This window comes from Lemur catta, chromosome 14, assembly GCF_020740605.2.
Source record: "Lemur catta isolate mLemCat1 chromosome 14, mLemCat1.pri, whole genome shotgun sequence".
In the NCBI taxonomy this organism is placed as follows: domain Eukaryota; kingdom Metazoa; phylum Chordata; class Mammalia; order Primates; family Lemuridae; genus Lemur; species Lemur catta.
This window is the reverse complement of record NC_059141.1, coordinates 61,939,431-61,949,576: the sequence shown is the minus strand read 5'-3', so window position 1 is coordinate 61,949,576 and position 10,146 is coordinate 61,939,431.

The following is a 10,146-nucleotide window of genomic DNA, read 5'->3' as shown; positions in this document are numbered from 1 at the left end:
TTATTCTCCCAGCAAATAACTGGGTCCCCCCCCATTATTTGCATATTGTCTTAATATTTGGAATACTATAACCTAAGTAGGATATTTTGTTCTTGTCTACAATTCTTAATCATATGTTATTTTCTGCAAAAATAATATTCTTGAATTACAGAATCAACTCTTTTTTCTTTTCAAGAGTATTCTATTCTATTCTATCTTCCCTTTTATTTATCTTTTATATTTTCTGAGTTTTTTTAAATTTCAGGGTTAATTTTCTTAAAATCTGATAGTCTTGCTCTTCACATCTCTTATGTTATCTCTTTATTGATTTCAAATTATTTTCCTCTGCATTCAGTATGTCAGTCATTTATTGTTGTAATTCAATTTTCAATAGGATCCCTTCTGAATTATCTGTTTACTTTTTCTAGTCAAGTTTTTCTTCTTTCTGTCTTTTAGAGTAATGATTGTCTTTTTGCCAGATCATATTTTTGCTTTGGTTGCTGTTGCTGAGTCTTTTTCAAGCTGTTTCTCTTTCAGACCTCAGTGAAAGCTAAACCTCACTGAGGACGGCCTTCGCTGCTCTAGTTCCAGCTAGTTCCACCACAGGCTTTCTCTGTAGATTACCCATTTGTTCTTGTAATACTTCTCAGTACATTTTCATACATACGCTATCATTAACCAATTAATTAATTATTATACTTATCTTTGTCCTCCTTCCCACCCCTGGCACCTTTAATATTTTATCTTAAATCCCTTAATGGAGTGACTTGCTTTGTCAATGACTTGTACAAAATGGGTGCTTAATAATTTTGGTGTTGTTGAATTATTGACTGAAATCCTATAGAAATAAAAGGAAATATAGCATTTGGTGTCTGCTAGGAATTGAACATTATATTCAAAATTTTATTTTTTCATCCACTTTTGCAATCATTACACTTACGTGTCAAATATCAGTCTACACCTATTACATAAAGGCTAAAATATTTGTCCAAATTCACACAATTAGTAAGTATCATATTGGTGATTCAAAATAAAACCTGTATAATTCAAAAGTCTTTTTGTTCATCATACATACTAAGCTATAAATATTTATAGATTGGAAGATAATAATAAAATAAAATTTTCAAATGCCCTTTTGATTTTATATATTAAACCAATTAGTTACATTTGTCCTATGAAAAAAAGGTGGTCAGAGCCTCTCTCAAATTGGAAAAAAAATATACTATCCTGTCTATCTTTTATATTTGGATAATGTAATAAAGACAGCAAAAATTTAAAAATTAAAAGCTGGCTTTTTATAAATAACTATTATTATAATAAGAAAATGGCAAATCCACAGTAGAATAACATAGATTCATATGTACCTAAACAACATTTAAAAAGCTGCAAAATATAATTTTAGACTAAAAACCTAGTGAGAACATATTCCTGAGTGTGAATAATCAATATTGTTAAAATATTATATCTCCACCAAATTTTATAACTTTAATATATTGTCACTCAAAGTACCAAGTGACTTATGGGAACTCATCAATAACTATAACTTATGTCTATGTTAATAAAAATGAATTCTAAAACCTGTAAAAAAAATCCTTCCCAACATTCTCAAAGGTAATAGAAAATCAAATGTTTTAATAAAAAAATGACGCCCAAAGAGTTAGAAGAAAAATAACTGTATATTTCTTTCCTTTTTCTTTCTAGACAGCCTTTTAAGTATCTCTTAAAGCAAAACACAAAAAAGTAAAAATGTATATTTTTGCTATAGTAAATTTAATTTTTATGCTTGAAGTAGCTGTAAGTAAAATGACAAATTGGGGAAATATTTACAAAATGCACGTACTAATATATAGGAAACCTTCATAAATTAATTTAAAAATGTGAACATCTTAATAAAGAATTTTCAAAGAAATGGTATTTAAACAAATTTTATAAAGAGAAAAATAAAATGGTAATTAACATATGAAAGACTTTTAAAATTCAATGGTAAAGAAATGAGAACTAAAATAATTTTTTCCTAAAATTAGTAAATAATGACAATATTCAGTGATTGGATGTGAATCAACTAGCAAAAATATATGCTGCCAGTTGGAATGCAAACTGGGAAATTTTTCATTAAAGAAATTAGGCAATATGTCTTAAAATTAATTATTAAAAATAGTATCATCCTTTTATTTATGCTAGGAGTTTTTCCCAACCAATAATTAGACAAATGCCTAAAGATATATGTTGTGTGTGTGTATAAAACACAGCTACTGCAATGTTTTACTAATGCTAAAACATTTTAACTAAACTAATGTATAAGCTGGGGGCTCATTTAATTAGAATATATTCTATTAATGGAATTCTGTGGAACTGGTCAAAATATCGTTTTATATATTGATTTAGGGAAATATTAAGGACTCCATACTATGATGTTATTTAAAAAGCATGTGACAAATTTCCTAAATTTGTAATATTTCTGTCTGAATTGTAATGTTAGCCTTTTGCTTATATCCAGCTTTAAATTTGTCAAGAAAGACTATTTTTTTTTGAGATTAAAAAAATAAAAAGGAAAAGATGTGTACATGTTAGAATTTTCTTTCGCCCAGTCTAAACCTTAGGCTTTTAAATAGTTGTCAAAAATATTTGGATTGGATTTATCTTTGCCTCCCATAACATATCTTTACTTATGTGCTTTTCTTTTCTTTTTTTTTTTTTTACCTCTTTAAGACATCTATCTCCACATCTGTCATTAGGATAAATGATTCAGTTTATATATTTTCTCACCATTCATTAAGGTGTAAATTGAAAAAGAATTATAACAACAATAATAATTGGGGCAATGGGTCTCCTTATATATATTCTTAAGTTTATTTATATATGATAAACTTTCAATTATCTTTATTTCCTTTTATAGGTTATATTTTCAATATATTTATTGGGGGAGTTTGCATTTAGCAAACTGCATTTTTACTAGAGTATTCATGTTGAAGGATGCAGATAAAATTAGTTTAAAGCATTTTGAAGTGCTTTTCCTCAAGCAGCTGTTTTCTGTATTCTTCAGTCTCCATTAATAACCCTCTCTGTTTCATCAGATGCAAAGCATTTTCGTTTTGTGGCTTTTTAAAAGCAATTTCCAAATACACACTAACATTATGCCACAAAAGCGTTTTATAATGAATAGCCCATGTTTTATAAGGTTTAGCATTTTCTTCTGTTGTGTATTTACAATGGCTACAGTAATTTACAAAGATTCCTCAAACACATCTGTGAAAAACTGCTTTGTTAATGTATACCCACATTGCAAGCAATTTCCTCTCTATCATGTCAGCATTGTTGGAAACATGTGCTAGAGGTTGGCTCACAGGTCATCACTCATTCAGTTGGACTATGGATAGGAGAAAAAAAGGCAAGACTATAAGGTCCATGATATAAGAGAGGCTGAAGTTGGCCTCAATATAAAGTTAGCTTAAACAGATTCAAGTAGACCTACCATTCGATCCAGCAATCCCATTATTGGGCATCTACCCAAAGGAACAAAAGTCATTCTATGACAAAGACACCTGTACCCGAATGTTTATAGCAGCACAATTCACAATTGCAAAAATGTGGAAACAACCCAAATGCCCATCAATTCATGAATGGATTAGTAAATTGTGGTATATGTATACCATGGAGTATTACTCAGCTATAAGAAATAACGGTGATACGACATCTCTTTGGTTCTCCTGGAGAGAGTCGGAACCCATTATGTTAAGTGAAGTATCCCAAGAATGGAAAAACAAGCATCACGTGTACTCACCAGAAAATTGGTTTCCCTGATCATCACCTAAATGCACATTGGGGAATGATACCAACTGGATACCAGACTGAGGCGGGGGGTGGGGGGAGGCTATGGGTGTATGCCTACATGATAAGTGCATTGTGCACTGTCTGGGGAATGGTCATGCTTGAAGGTGCTGACTTGGGGAGGTGGGGGGTGGGGGGAGGGGATGGAGGTATGACTACATGGTGAGTGCCAGGCGCACTGTCTGGGGAATGGACACGCTTGAGGCTCTGACTCAGGGGGATGGGCGGGGCATGGGCAATGTATATAACCTGAGCTTTTGTACCCCCATGATGAGCTGAAATAAAAATAAATAAATAAATAAAAGTTATAAAAAATCCTGCTAACCTGTTTTCCAGAGTGGCTGTATCATTTTAAATTCACACTAGTAATCCATGAGTGATCAGTTTCTTTGCAGCCTCTCCAACTTTCAGTGTTTTCACTATTTTTTTCATTTTAGCCATTCTATTGGCATGTGACTTGATAGGTTCTTATAAAACTAAACAAGTGATTACCATACATCCAGCAATTACATTCTTAGGCATTGATCTCTGACAATTGGATATAGATGTTCACATAAAAATCTGTATGTGAATGTTCATGGCAGCTTTATTTATAAGAGCCAAAACCCAGAAACAACCCATATGCTCTTCAACAGGTGAGTGGTTAAACAAATTGTGATACATCTACTCGGTGAAATAGTACTCAGCAATAAAAAGGCATGAACTACTGATGTATGCAACCACATGGATGAATCTAAAGGGAATTAGACTGAGTGAGAAAAAAGCTATTCCTAAAAGGTTACCTACTATATGATTTCATTTGAATAACATTCTTGAAATGGCAAAATCATAAAACTGGAGAACATATTAGTGGTTGCCAAGGATTAAAGGAGAAGACGGGCTGGGGAGGGAAGTGGGTGTGGTTAAGAAGGGGCAACATGAAGAGTCTTTGTGGTGATGGAAATATGCTATATCGTTACTATGTTGTTGGATACATAAATATAAACGTGTGATAAAATTTCATAGGACTGAACACCCATGCGGATACACACAAAAATTAAAACTGGGGAAATCTGAACAAGATCAGAGAATTGTGTCAATGTCCAAATCCTGGTTATAATACTGTACTATAGTTTTGCAAGATGTTATCAGTAGGAAAAAGTAGATAAAGTGCACATAAGATCTTTCTGTATCGTGTCTTAAAACTGCATATGAATCTGAAATAATATAAAAATGAAGAGTTTAATTTTACAAAAAAGTTTAAAAGAGAATGACCACTCAATCAAAGTAAGTAGCTTATAAGGAGAGTGCACGTAAATTGTCAGATGTCCTGGCCTACGTCAGCAGTCCCCAACCTTTTTGGAACCAGGGGCCAGTTTCATGGAAGACAGTTTTTCCATGGACGAGGGTGGGGGGGTGGGGGAAGGTTTCGGGATGATTCAAGCACATTACATTTATTGTGCACTTTATTTCTATTATTATTACATTGTAATATACAGTGAAATAATTATACAACTCACCATAATGCAAAATCAGTGGGATCCCTGAGCTTGTTTTCCTGCAACTAGAGTCTACCTTAATTGTCATTTGCCACTCACTGATAGGGTTTTTATATGAGTCTGCAAGCAATTGATTTATTATGGTCTCTGTGCAGTGAAACCTCTCTGCTAATGATAATCTGTATTTGCAGCTACCCCCCAGCACTAGCATCACCGCCCAAGCTCCACCTCAGGTCACCAGGCATTAGATTCTCATAAGGAGCATGCAAGCTAGATCCCTGGAATGCACAGTTTACAGTCAGGTTCGGGCTCCTGCGAGAATCTAATGCCACAGCTGACCTGACAGGAGGCGGAGCTCAGGCAGTGATGTGAGCGATAAGGAGCGCTGTAAATACGAAGCTTCTCTCCCTCACTTGCTGCTCACCTCCTGCTGTGCAGCCTGGTTCCTAACAGGCCACCGGGGGGTCCTGGTCTTCACCCCGGGGGTTGGGGACCTTTTAGGGCTCTTTCATGATTGCATACATCATCTTTACTAGAATGGTCAATTTTAAACTCTCAGTGAAGCTGAAGATAAACTATGACCCAGAAACTCTGTTCAGCTTACCTGTTTCTTTACTTACCTAGATTTGCGTTTCATATTCAGTTTTAAATTAATTACTTTATGAGACAGAATCTAATTAGAGAAAATAATAAAAATAAAACAAAATTCCCAATGTTTTAAAAATTTAATAAAGGGAACTGGCTACCTAGTTATTAAAGGACATGGGAAAGGCTGGGAGAGGTGGCTCACGCCTGTAATCCTAGCACTCTGGGAGGCCGAGGAGGGTGGATAGTTTGAGCTCAGGAGTTCGAGACCAGCCTGAGCAAAAGCGAGACCCCGTCTCTACTAAAAATAGAAATAAATTATATAGACAACTAAAGGTATATATATATATTAGCCAGGCATGGTGGCACATGCCTGTAGTCTCAGCTACTTGGGAGGCTGAGGCAGGAGGATTGCTTGAGCCCAGGAGTTTGAGGTTGCTGTGAGGGAGGCTGACGCCACAGCACTCTAGGCCAGGCAACAGAGTGAGACTCTGTCTGAAAAAAAAAAAAGACATGGGAAGGAAACAGGAAAGTGTGTTAGAAGAGAATAATAAAACAAACAAAAGAGCTGACACCTAGCGATTAATAATTTCAGAAAGCCACTACTGTTCCCAGAACTGGGAAAGGCAAGTTAAGAAGGGATCCTGGACGTCTGGTTCACACTACTGTGCATTCTGCTCAGCCAGTCCTGGAACTGAGCAAGCAGGGCCACCTTGCTAAGTTTCAATTACAGTGGAACTTCTCATATGATCTACCAGAAAGGATGATATGGTTTCAATGGGGAACACAGAAGGGAGGCAACTACTTTCAAAGGTGAGAAAGAGAAACTAGCTTTTCTTCCCTTCCTACTTTCTGATCTACCATGGTTGCTTCCTACTGGTGGGGTTATAAATAAAACTCGGTAGAGATCAGTGCACTTCAGGTTGAGAAAGAACAGGAGGAAATAGACAAGATCACCTTTTAAGTATATTTACATATAAAGAAATATTTAATTATTCATAAAAAGAAGAAATGAGACAAACCAAAAGACAATTTGTCATTTTTTAGGCTCTATGAATTTGCACACAATTAATAGCACCATGGGGCTAACATCAGTACCTACTTTTTTTCATACTGTTGAATATAACTTACATATACCTCCTTTTCTGAAAAAGGCCTATCTTCAGCAGTTATCTTCAAACATTGGGATATAAGCCCTTAGGGAAACACAAAGATGTTGTAAGAGTGCTACAAACATGGGTTGTTTCAAGCCTATCCATTTGCAGATCTTCAACTTCAATATGTATCTTTTCTTAAAATTGAGTGTTCCAGAATGTTCATTCTGGAACTATCTCAAGCTGGTTCTCCCTTCTCATCCTTCTTTTCACCATCATATTTTTACCACTGTACAAAACATACCTAAACTTTACCTAATTTTTAGTGTGTTGCATTGCCCATATTATAGGATTAGGATTTGGGTTGTGGACAAGCTCTCTAATTTTGTCAATTATACAACTATTAATTATTTTCAACCATGATTTAAAGTTATCTATGTGTCTAATTATTAACAGGTGCCACACTCCTTATTTCTTGTTAAATCTGTTTAAAACACTTCTGGTTTACTTATAAAATTGAAATTGGACAGAGACTACAGTATTTCTAATTTCATATGGTCATTTTGACCACAACTTCACCTATTTTCAATTCCATTTATAAGGTTTCTCTAAGTCAAAAATTTTGCTCCTTTTGATAAGTTTTGTTTAAGCCATATTGTATTAATTTCTAGAGACTGTGAAAAAACGACTTAGGACTATCACAAACATTTCTGCAAGACTAGAAATTTTCAATACTTTGCTTTCAATACATTGACTAGCTGGAGATCACCTAATTGGGTTATTAGCTAATTAAAATATTTTTGATGGTATATCATTATGTAATATGTGATTTATAATTCAGAAGGCCTTTAGAGAATTGAATGACATCGCTTTTTCAAATGCCATTCAAATCCAACCATGTGTAAAATTTCTCTCACTTTTAAAATCTATAAAAAAAGGAAAATGGGAATAATTGTTAGTGAACTCTGTATCGTTCTACAAGTACTTTTGATGGTTTTAATTATATACTAATATAGAAAAAATACTTATTGCCTGTGATTACAGAAAATTATATAAATTTTTTTAGTTTAAAAAGATTTTGTGGTAGAGATCTATGATAGGAGATCAATAAAAAAGCTTTTAACAATAAAATATTTTATTTTAGGATACAATTCCAATAACCTCATTCTCCACTCATCCTTCAGGGTTATGGGTGGTGACAACTCTGTTGAGACTAGTTCCAAGTTCCTTGAGGTCCTTCTATCCCCATGCATAATTCTATAATTAATATTTGGTAAATACACTATCCTTAAATTCTAGTGATTGTGCCTTAGGTTTTATATCCAAGATTCTGATTTAGATTATATAAAACTGAAAATATGTGAGACTAATAATTTTTCAATATTCATTGATGGGACATAATAAAATAGACCAAGAAACAAAAAATTGCTGAAATAAATGCTTTGAGAATAAATATGTGATAGAATCATGGATATGGAAAGGGCTTTAGGGATTACCTACTACTACACCAACTTTAATACTACTCCTTTATAATCTTGAATGAAACGTTCTCTCCTCTTCCCTTAAAACTTATGTTCAACACTAACAAACTGAATTAGGAAGTATTGTCTAATTGCTGTCAGTTGGAATTGCACTTTTTGCATTATCAATTCAAGAAAAATCCTATGCTTCTTTATATCAAGTAAACCTAAGTGGTCAAAAATACAAAACAGAATAAAATTAAAACACTGCAAAATGACTATATTTAAAATTTTAAGAAATTATATACATGTATTACTATTATTTTTTTATTTCAGAATATTACAGGAGTACAAATGTTTAGGTTACATATATTGCCTTTGCCCTGCCCCATAGCTACAAGCATGCCCATCCCCCAAATAGCACACACCACACCCATTAGGCGTGAATATGCCCATCTCCTCCTCCCTCCTCCCACCTGCCCGACACCCAATTAATGTTACTTCCATGTGTACAGGTAAGTGTTGATCAGTTAGTACCAGTTTGATGGTGGGTACCTGTGGTGCTTGTTTTTCCATTCTTGTGATACTTCACTTAGTAGAATGGGTTCCAGCTCTATCCAGGATAATACAAGAGGTGCTAGATCACCATTGTTTTTTGTGGCTAAGTAGTACTCCATGGTATACATATACTACAAGAGAGGAAAGATCAGATTTCTGCTGGGACTGAGTATTGCCTTACCCCCTGGTCCTTTGAATCCTCTTCAAAGCATCCCCTGAAACTCTAGCCTTCTTTTATGTAAGAAAGAGACAGAAAACAGGATGAAGTTTTCAAAACTGCCTTTTTTTAAAAAAAAATTTTAAATATTGGTAACTCCTTTAGAAACCTAGTGATCTCCTTAGATTGTGTGAACACTTGCCACCCATTTATTTCAACTATGAGACCAGCTGCATAAAACTGTGATATAGGAGGAAACATAAGTTTTTGGCACCCTGTGATTTTAAATGCTAAATTAACTTTGTGTTCCTGGGATAAATCCCATTTTTCCATGGTACGTAATCGTTTTTACAATTTGGTAGATTTAGTGTACTAGTATTCTGTAATTTGAGAATTTTTGCACTGATATTTATAAGAGATGGATCTGTAGACTTTTTTTTTTGATGTCCTTATCTGATTTTGATATCAGGGTAATAGTGGTCTCATAGAATGAGTTGAGATTGGTTGCTTCTCTTCTACATTTTTGGAAGAGTCTGTGAACAATTGATATTAATTTATCTTTAAATGGTTGTAAGAATTCACCAGTGGAGCTGTCTGGACCTTGGCTTTTCTATATGGGAACTTTTAAATTTTACTACTTGTGCATCTATTCATATTCTCTATTTCTTTTAAAATAAGATTCAGTAGTTTGTGTTTGTTTATGAATTTCTCCATTTTATCTAAGTTATCTAATTTGTTGGCATACATTTGTTCATAGTATTACTTTATAATCCTTTTCATTTCTCTAAGGTCAGTTGTGATGGCCCCTTCTTTGCTTCTTAATTTTAGTAGTTTAACTTTTTTTTTTCTTTTTTCTTAGTCTAGCTAAATATTTTTGACAATATTTTTGGTCTTTATATAGAACTTTTTGGTTTTGTGAATTTTCTCGTTATTTTTCTCTTTTTTTAATGTCATTAATTTTCGACTCTAATCTTTACTGTTTCCTTCTTTCTGCTTGCTTTAGTCTC